The sequence below is a fragment of the Manis javanica genome, chromosome X (genome assembly GCF_040802235.1).
Source record: "Manis javanica isolate MJ-LG chromosome X, MJ_LKY, whole genome shotgun sequence".
Classification (NCBI taxonomy): domain Eukaryota; kingdom Metazoa; phylum Chordata; class Mammalia; order Pholidota; family Manidae; genus Manis; species Manis javanica.
This window is the reverse complement of record NC_133174.1, coordinates 6,864,252-6,874,090: the sequence shown is the minus strand read 5'-3', so window position 1 is coordinate 6,874,090 and position 9,839 is coordinate 6,864,252. Positions and strand designations below refer to the sequence as shown.

General features: G+C 40.8%; 1 long non-coding RNA gene across 1 annotated transcript; it reads right to left on the bottom strand.

The window, feature by feature from the left end:
• Positions 1-727: 727 nt before the first annotated feature.
• LOC108383646 (uncharacterized) lies at positions 728-7,626 on the bottom strand. Its single transcript, XR_012127383.1, has 3 exons — positions 7,206-7,626; positions 5,036-5,258; positions 728-2,923 (listed from the first exon to the last, which is right to left on the bottom strand). It is a non-coding gene; the product is annotated as an uncharacterized lncRNA (long non-coding RNA).
• Between the last annotated feature and the right edge of the window lie 2,213 nt (positions 7,627-9,839).

The window sequence follows — 9,839 nt, the reverse complement described above, 5'->3', positions numbered from 1 at the left end:
GTTAAGTGGGAAACAATCAACAGGGAAGATACGAAAGAAGTGGCCTAACTATAATTGAAGTTTGAGAAAACTGGACACAGGAAAAGTGGGGTCACATAATTGAGGGCTTTGACTGCAAGGCTAAGGGTTTTGAAGATGTCTGCCAAGGCAATGGGACACCAGACATTCTCAATGGGATTTTTCTAGGAGCTGGAAACAATAAATTAAAATTCCTCTGCAGAAAATCAATTAGAAAAATTAAGCAAAAGTACAATAAGGCCTAAAACTAATATGTCAATTATACCCCAATTTAAAAATAGTTTTTAAAAAATTTAAAGCACGTAGTATTTTTTAAACGTGTAAAAATCATTTAGCATATGCTATTGAAAAAATGGATTAGGAAAAATATACACTTACATAGTGTCATATATAAAGTTAAATTTATACTGGACTTAAGAGATTAAAGTAAAAGTTAAATATAGAAAAAATAAAAGAAATTCAAAGTCCAAATTTAATTTCTGGTAGAAAATCCTTAGACCATAGTAAAACTTAATGAAAAAAGGAAAATGCAGAGAGCTATTCACATATCTAATGTTCGAGTGAGGGTATGGTGAAGGAATGACAGTACTTCAGTTATATGAAATAATATATGGCTATTCAAATAACTATAAAACTATAGCAACATTAAAAAATATTTAGGCATGATGTACCTATGAAAAATACAGTGTATTACTTTTCTATAGCTGCTGTAACAAATTACCACAAACCTAGCTGCTTACAATGACACATATTTATTGCAATTTTGGAGGTTAGAAGTTCAACACAGGTTTGACTGAGCTGTATGGGAGAACCCATTTCCTGGCCTTCTGCAGCCTCTGGAGAGCAAGCATATTCCTTGGCCCGTGGCCCTTTCCTCCATCTTCAAATTCAGCCAAGGCCATTGGAGCCCTCACATCACATCACTCTGACTTCTTTCCATGGTCACACTTCTTTCTGAATCTTCTCTCTTCCACTTTTAAGGACCGCTGTGATTACACTGGGCCCACCCAGAAAATCCAGTATAATCCCTATTCAGGGTTGCCAATCAGCAATCTTAGTTCCATCTGCAGTGGTAATTTCCAATTTTTCACATAACCTAATAAATGACCCGTTTCAGGGGATTAGGACATGGACATGTTTGAGGGGCCATTATCTTGCCTATCACATATGGCTTTCAACAGATAGAGAAACTATATTAAGATGTAACTATATATAATAGGGTGGTGGGACAGTGGGTGAATATGTTTTATTCTACTTCCCCAACCTTTTGGATTGCTGTATCACTTTTGTCTTTTGCAGACAAAAGAATGGTAGCTGATGGGGGCAAAAAAAGAGAAGGATTTGCTAAATGTCAGCCTCACAGATGCCAGACTAGTACATTAAGATCTATTGCAATGCTGCCATCCTCGATCTTTGTGAGCACTTTGAGATTCCCTTTGGTCCAGGAACTCTAGGTGCAGTTCTGACCCGTCAAGCTGGCCAGCAATTCTTGCCAAATAACCCTTAACTGTACATGGCACATACATATAACTGCCATTCATTTTTCTGGAGCCTTCCTGTTAAGTGTTCTGCAGAGCTGGTGCTTTGGCCTTACTCATATATGCTAGAGGATGCTGAGGGAAAAATGAGGGGTCAGAGCTAGCCCCTCCAGGGAGTTGAAGGGAGTGAGTGGGTCACCACCTGCAGGGAAGCAGGAAGGTTGGCAGACATTTAGGCATTCGTCCTCTTTACATTTTTCAAAACTAATATTGCAGAGTAGAGTCAAATACTATTTCCCTTCAGGGGTGTACAGAGGACTATTCAAAGGCAGGCAGATCATACTGAGGCAGGGGACAGCATAAAGCATGTCAGAGACTGGCAGGCACAGTGCTGCACCAACCAGAAAGTCAAGAGCAGGGAGATAGCTCTAAAGGCTACCATCACCTCTAACAAGTCTGAAACAAGAAAATTAACCTCTTGTGGCTATCTGACTCTTACCACTCACAGTCTGTGGTCTGCGGGCTCATGGTGCACGTAAAACTTGCCGTCATGTTAAATGCAGATTCTGATACAGACTACCAGGTGATGCTGCTGCCACTGCCCCACGGACCACACTGAGCAAGGGTCATCTGAGAATCTGCAAGAAATGCAGATATTCATGTCCCATGATCAACCTACAGAATCAGGAACTCTGGGGACGGGACCACCAATCTGTTCCTTTTTTTGGTGACCAGAATCTTTAGTTGTCCAAAATGGGAATTCTTAATTATTTACCTTAGTACTTAAAAAAATTTTTTTTATTTTGGTATCATTAATCTACAATTACAGAAAGAACATTATGTTTACTAGGTTCCCCCATTCACCAAGTCCTCCCCATATACCCCTTCACAGTCACTGTCCATCTGCGTAGTAAGATGCGGTAAAATCACTACTTGTCTTCTCTGTGTTGTGCAGCCCTCCCAGTGCCCCCCATGCACTATACATGCTAATCTATTTACCTTAGTACTTTTGTAAGGAAAAAAAATTGACATATCGCAACCATATAATTTTGAACACTAAATACACATTGTGTGATACCCAAGTACAAGATGTAAATGGCTTCCCCAGCTGCAGGCAATCTTCACAAATGGCATAGCCATTAGGCTGAAGGCCGCAGCAGGTCTTTTACCTATAATATGGTTTCCATGAAGGTATTCTAGTAAAGATACCTTACTTAGCAAGAAGTCGGAGCTCTAGCTACCCAGAGGATGCTTTTCTGGAAAGCGCAGCTGCAGTTCTCCGAGCTTTCTGGCATGCTTGCTTAGAGAGAAGAGCAGTAGGCTGCAGCTGCCACTAGCCAGCAAAGGTGGCAGGAGCATTATTTGCATGATCCAGCTGATGCAGACAGGTAGGAGACATAGGATCTGATGCTTAAGAGGAAAACAGGCTGTCAAAGGAGAAAGAAGCCAAATTATCCTAGTGCACACAACCTCCTCTCCTAAAAAGGGTGCTATCAGTGCAAAGATAATATCTGTAGCAACAGGAATTTCTCCCTCATTTATACTCCTTTAATATTTGCTTACATCTCAATATTTATCACTACATGCAATAAACTTGATAGGTATGCATCTGTCTCATCCACCAGACTCTGAGAACCCACACCCTCAAACTCTTGTACTTGGGTGGAATTGAGTAAGAGCCACTTTTAGTACTTATGCCAACCTATAAAAGAGATAATAATAATCTTAATTTACACAGGTGTACACATTTTAGGTTAACTTTTCAAAAGACCTTAACAACTGGGTATGAAAGTAACATTGAAATGTTAATTTTTTTGTCTTTGCATATATTATTTTCTGTGTTGAAACAAACTGGGAAACAATCAGAAGTATTAAAAATTTACTAAGAGAAAAATGTGTCTCTCTAGATTAGACTAGCCAAAGTGGAAAACTATGTAACACTGCATATTAATCTGAACTAATATAAATCATGTATTGTAAGTTGCAGTTGCATTTGAGTTAATTTGCAATAGTGTTATTAACGCAGAAAACTGTATGATTCAGTTAATTCAAGCAAAATCATGATTTTGGTATTCATGAATTTGAGAAGTCTATTTTTATATCCAATGGAGACAACTATTTGGTATTAAACCTGTCTTAAAAATATATCTCTGTACAGAGTAACTGACTAAAATACAAAAAAAAGAAACTGTTCAAAAATTCTATTAAAACACTGAACAGCTTTTAACTATAAAACCTGTCTTTATGGTACATCTAACATACATAAATCAGACAACTAACATTGTCAAGTGTTTGATTTTTAGGCACTGGAGTAAGAAACCAAGAAAAAGACCCTATCATTTTGTGGGAAAATGACTGTGTAGGTCTTCTAATTAGACTGAAAGTAATATACATTATTTATATTCTGAGAGATAACTACAGGTTTCAAGAGCTAAATTAAACTTAGAAACACAGAGTGGCATTAAGAAAATGAAAACGGAGAACTGTACTTGTATCTTGCTCATTCTTGCCTTCTCAGTCTCCCCCATCTCAGTAAATGGTAACTTTTCTAGTAGTTTAAGACAAAAACCATGTGGTGATAGCTGATGCTTCCCTTTCTCTCACATCCATATCTCAAGTAAATTCTGTTAGGTCTGTTTTCTGAATATATCCCAGAATGTTCTCAACAGCTTCCCTGCTATCACCCATCATTTCTAGCTTGGATTATTATAGTAATATTTAATCCTAAAGTGCTCATTTCTTCAATTATTCATCTACCCACCCATCCAACAACTACTAATAAACAACCACTTAAATCAGACACTGTGTAGTTAACACAGCACAAGTGAATCTTACTATGGTGTATCATTCTGGGACATAACTGCCAGGACACTAAACAGTCAATACTGAGAAAATCAATGACTAGATAAGGATTCATTTTCCAAGCTGGGAGTCTAATGCATTGTTTGTGAACCAAACTAAGCTGGAGAACCGAACAGATATGTCATTAAGAATATTCTGATAGATCACTGTCAGTAAATGACTTTTGGCATATAACTCAGAAAGAATAAGAAGAATTGAATGACATTGCTATATTAACATTCTTTTTATTTCTCTCAACTGTTTGGCCTTTATATCTCTAAAAATGAAAAAGAGAAAAAGAATTGATGCTGAATTCTGCCAGGCTCTTAGAATAAATAATATTCGTCCACAGAAACTTAAGCTAAATGATAAAAAGCCCAATCTCTTTAAGAAACACGTTTCAATAAAACACACTTTTTATAATTAATCAAAATGTGATATTTATATTTTGATCAGCTGTATACTAACAGTAGTTGTACAGGTCTCCCCTGCTATTCAAAAGTTCAGCATTCCTATGAAACCTTTCATAAGGTGAACTGGTGAAAAGGGAAGAAGCAATGACAATTTTTATGTGGAAAATATTTTGAGCATTCCCACATGCAAAAATAAAATCACCTCTCTTTGGCTTTCGTGATAACTTCAGACAAATCTTGCTAATGGATGCACAAGATAAATAGACACAAAGCACCGATGCTTACAAACAATTCAAAGCTCTGGGGGCTTCATGCAGAGTGTAGTTCCCAGGGAAGGAGGTTGGTGGCACCACTCTCATTGAACTGAATGCTATTTTCACCTTTCTCCTTTTTTTTGTAAAAGGGAAAATCCTCTTCAATTTCTTTCACTTAGTGAAAACGGGTACCAGTGGAGGTCTTTCAGAAAAGCAAAGTGGTGTAATATGAACTTCCTAAAAGAAGGGGACACCTGTAATGATAAAAATATTTTTTTCTCTGAATTGACTCAACATTTAGAACATTATGATAACATATGCAATAAATTTAAATATGCATTTTTTTTGGCTGCAGGAAAGAATGATAACCAATACAACATTCATGCCTAAAACCATGCTCTGTAAGAAGAGAATTCTTTAGGTCAGGCTTTCTCAATAGCACAGCACTATTGGCACTTGGGGCTGGCTCAGTCTTTGCTGTCGCAGGCTGCCTTCTGCAATGTAGCATGTTGTGCAATATCCCTGGCCTCTTCCCACTAGATGCCAGTAGCCCCCACTAACTAGTTATGACACCAAAAATATCTCCAGACATGGCTAAGTGTCCCCTAGGAGGTACCAGTCCCCTAGAACCACTACTGTTAAGTGATAGAATAGCCATTCAATGTAAAACATTTTAAGTGTGGATAATGGGTACCAAAATATTATAATATTTAATTCCACTGCATATGTTTCAAAGAGTAACAATTATTGTAAAATGGCATTTTAAAATGCACTGGAAATTACATTATTTGCCATTATTTAAATATATGTGAAGAATTTTGGATGTTAGCTTATAATCCATTAGCCAAAAGCATCCTGTAGTTCATAGGATAGGTGGGTAATGTACATCAGCATTCACTTACTGATCTTTTTCCAAACCCTAATACAGTTCTTTAGAACACTTTGAGCTTATCTCACGTAGCTCTAAGCCTTTTTTCCCCATTGAGGAATGTATTAGGTTCTTGAAGACTGTCCTTCTTGGTAAAAGTCTAGAAAACCGACTGAAAGAATATCAGGGTTTTTAAACAAATGTAAAATATTTAGATACAAAGCAAATATTTTTCAGAATTTAACCTGTATAGACTAATAAACCTTTTAAACTTCCACTCTTCAAATGATGCCTATACAATTCCAATGATTTGAAGGCTGAGAATAGTTTAAGCACTCCAAAGACTTTTCCATACATAGAAGCAGTACCTCCTTAATCCTGTTACTAGTCCTCTAAATAGTCTCTCAGTGTGCCCCAATTTTCTCAGTTTAATCAGTTTGCTGGCAATAATGCCAATGGAATCATTCACTCCAACTACAAGTATAAAAATGTATGTAGTGTTCTTGTTTTAAAGCAGTTCCACATAAATTAATCAAGTAATCAAACATATCTACACGACAGGTAGAAAGATATTTGGTGTAAGAAATTTGCACTTAGTAGTAAACCTGAGCAGTTTACAATTCAGCAGCAGCAGCAGCGATCTCCAGAGCAATCACACCCAATTCTTTTCCTATGAAATCCTCATTTGAGATTTTGCTCCTAACTTTACACTTTGTGGAGTCTGGGGATGCCTGATGGCAAGTTAAATCACTACCAAAGGTGGCAGAAAGTCCTCAGTTGCAGCTGCCAAAATTCTTAAGTACAAGTTTTTGAAGACTGTATCTTCCAATTGTCTGTATTCAGTGTAATATTTAAAAATCACTTCTGTTGAATATATTTATTAAATCTTCCAAGGGTTTCCCCTCCAAACTTTGAATTCTTAAATCATGAAGAACAAAATATTTTTACCTCAACAGTACTTCTCAAAAGGATCGCTCTGCTTTTTACAAATAGCTGTTGAGAATACAGAGAAGTGAATGTTATAACGCTATATGGATGTTTCTCATTAAGTTGATCTATACATGTCAGTTACTAGGGTCTTCTAAAAATTATTGTTCAATCGCTAAAACTAACTCAGTTAAGACCCAGATATTTAACACCGTATTGAGGAACCACCTGTCCCTGAGAATAAAAACTACTCTTCAACTATTGTAGCGCTACAACTAAAAAGCATTATTATATGCGCAGCTACTGTTGGAGTCTTGGTCCCCTAAAACTTGTATCAAAAAAGGCTCTTTGGTTCAGCATTTCCGAGTTATGTTTTAAGTGATGGCGCGAATGTGAGTCAACGTGCCTGCATAGAACATTGGGCGGCTCCGGGCCCCTGTCGGCCACCCGCAGGGGCGGCGCCGGGAAATTCACTTGGCCGAGAAGGAAACGGCTTGACTTGGGAGCTGGGCTGGGAAAGCGGGCGGGGAGCAAAGCAAGCCTGCAACAGCTCATCTCCGTTTATTCACAGCGGCTAGGGAGGAACTCTGGTCGGCACCAGGCCGCACCAGTCCCCTCTTCATCCTTCTTTCCCTTTAACACGGTGTCTTGCTGACTCCGGTTTTTTCCGTGCCCAATCAGGAAGGTTTAAACCGCCTCCACAGATCTGAGGGACACCAGCACTCACGCCTTTCCCACGTTTTCTGCGCAGGCTCACCAGTGACGAAACGACGCGCGGGCCGGGAGTACGTGGGCTCCGTGTCGGCGCGGCACGGCCCGCCCCACCCCCACGCGCCCCGTATAAGGTGCCCCGCCTGCTCTGCCAGCGCCGCGCATGCGCTGTTCGGGGGCGGAGTTGCCAAAGGCTTCCGCGTTTTCTCCCCGCTCGGAGGTCCGTTACAATAGGAAAAGACAGACCCCAGGAAAACTCAACGTAACGTCATAAAATGGTAACTATTACTAAAAGCCACTTCGCCACCAGAGCTCGTGAGTGTGGCCCGCCTCCAGTAGCTCGGGCTCCGCTGGCACGGAGCCGGCTTCCGGGAGCCCCGCCCCGCCAGCCAGCGCTGACGCTTTCCGGGAGGCTCCTGACGCACTTTCCCCGCCCCCGGCCCCCGCTGCCTCTTCCTGGATAGGCAGCGCGTGAGAACTGGGGCGCCCCGCGCTGGCGTCCGGGACTCGCGGCTTCCACCTCCTCCCCACCTTCCCACACTGGTGCTCCTTTTCGATGTGAGCTATTCCAGCTTGTCTTTCTCTTCTATGAGTTCCTCTTAACCGCTGCTCAGAGAAGCCGCTCGTCCTGCGTGCTGCCGTAGCTGCAGCTCTCACGCCCCACCAATCTGCTCTTTTCTAATCCTTCCAGGTGAATCTGATGCATGCTCTAGTTTGACATCCACTGGTCTAGAAGACTTCAGAGCTTCCCTACAAATCTCGCCTCCATTCCCCCCCCCCCCCCCCCCAGCATCTATAAGGGAATGTTAGGACAGAATGCCACTTGGCCACATGACCGAAGGGTGAACACGGAGCAAGAGAGGACAAATGTACCTCCCTTCTCAGTCTCGTGCTGTTGGAGCAAGTTTAAAGTGGCACTTCTCTACAGAGCCCCCAAATATCGCTGTTACTAAAATATTAGCAGTTTCGAATTGCTGTGTAACAGCCTCATGCTCCTCTCATTTTTATGAGATTCTTGAGTGGGGGAGACGTGTGCCGCTGCCTGTGCACTTCTGCAGAGCGTGCGGTGTGTCCATGAGATTGTGTCACGTGTAATGTGATTGATCCTGGGTGCAGCTACTTACACTTTAATGTGCACGAATCCCCGGGGATCTTGTAAAAGTGCAGATTCTGCCTCAGTAGGTCTGGGGTGGGGCCTGAGATTCTGCATTGCAAATAAGCTCCCAAGGAATACTGATACCACTGCATGACAGTACACCCAATTCCCAGTCTACTTGACTTCCAGAAACATACCTTGGTATAGGGTGATCAACAATTCGTTTGCCTGAGATTGAGGGGGTTGCCAGGATGCAGGATTTTAAATGCCAAATCCAGGAAAGTTTCAGACAAACCATAAGGAGTTGGTTATCCTACCTAGGAGCCTATGTCAGGACTGACATTTACTAGAGAAAAACAACAGAAATCCTTGGCAGGTATACTCTACTCCCAAGTAACCTTTAATTGATCACAGTTCTTTTCCAACAGCCAGACTTGCCCTCAGGATCCTTCTTAACACTGAGTTCCAGCCACCACTACTGACTAATTGGCAATGGCAAAGGAAATGAAAGCTTTTTCCGACTTAAGTTGGAACTAGAAAAAAACAACAACAACATGCTGCATTGTTTATTGCTCTTTCCATAGAAATGATAAACATGATGACAACAATAATCACAATGATAACTGGGCAAAAATTGGTTTATGTTAAGGTAGGGCATTTTTTATATTTGTGTAGCAGTAACTGTAGGTGGGAATAACCCATTCAGATCATGATGATTAATTATAAATACAACTTGCAGTAGGAAAAATCCAATAAAGGAAAATGTAGGTTAGGATCTGAACAAGTGGCATAACTATCAGCTTGTCCCATCTGAAGTCTTGATGGGGAAGAATCCACTTCCAAGCTCTCTCAGGTGGTGGTCGGCAAGATTCACGTCCACAAGGGCTGTTGGACTGAGAGCCTCAGGTCCTTGCTAGCAGTTGACCAGAGGCCATCCTCAGTTCCTTGCTATGTTGGCCTCTCTAATTTGCTTCAATAGTCAGCACATGAGATGAGTCAGAGAGAGACACTGTAAATATTTTGTAACAATCTTTTGTAAGCTAATAGCAAAAGTGACATCCAATCACTTTTGCTGTGTTCTGTTGGTTGGAAGCATAACACTAGGTCCAGCCCACACTGAAGGAGAGATTACACAAAAGTATGACTACTAGGAAGAAGACATCGTTGGGGCCATCTTGGAGACCACCCGCCACAGGTACCTCCTATTGAAAGTACTGATTTCAAACCAGCTTG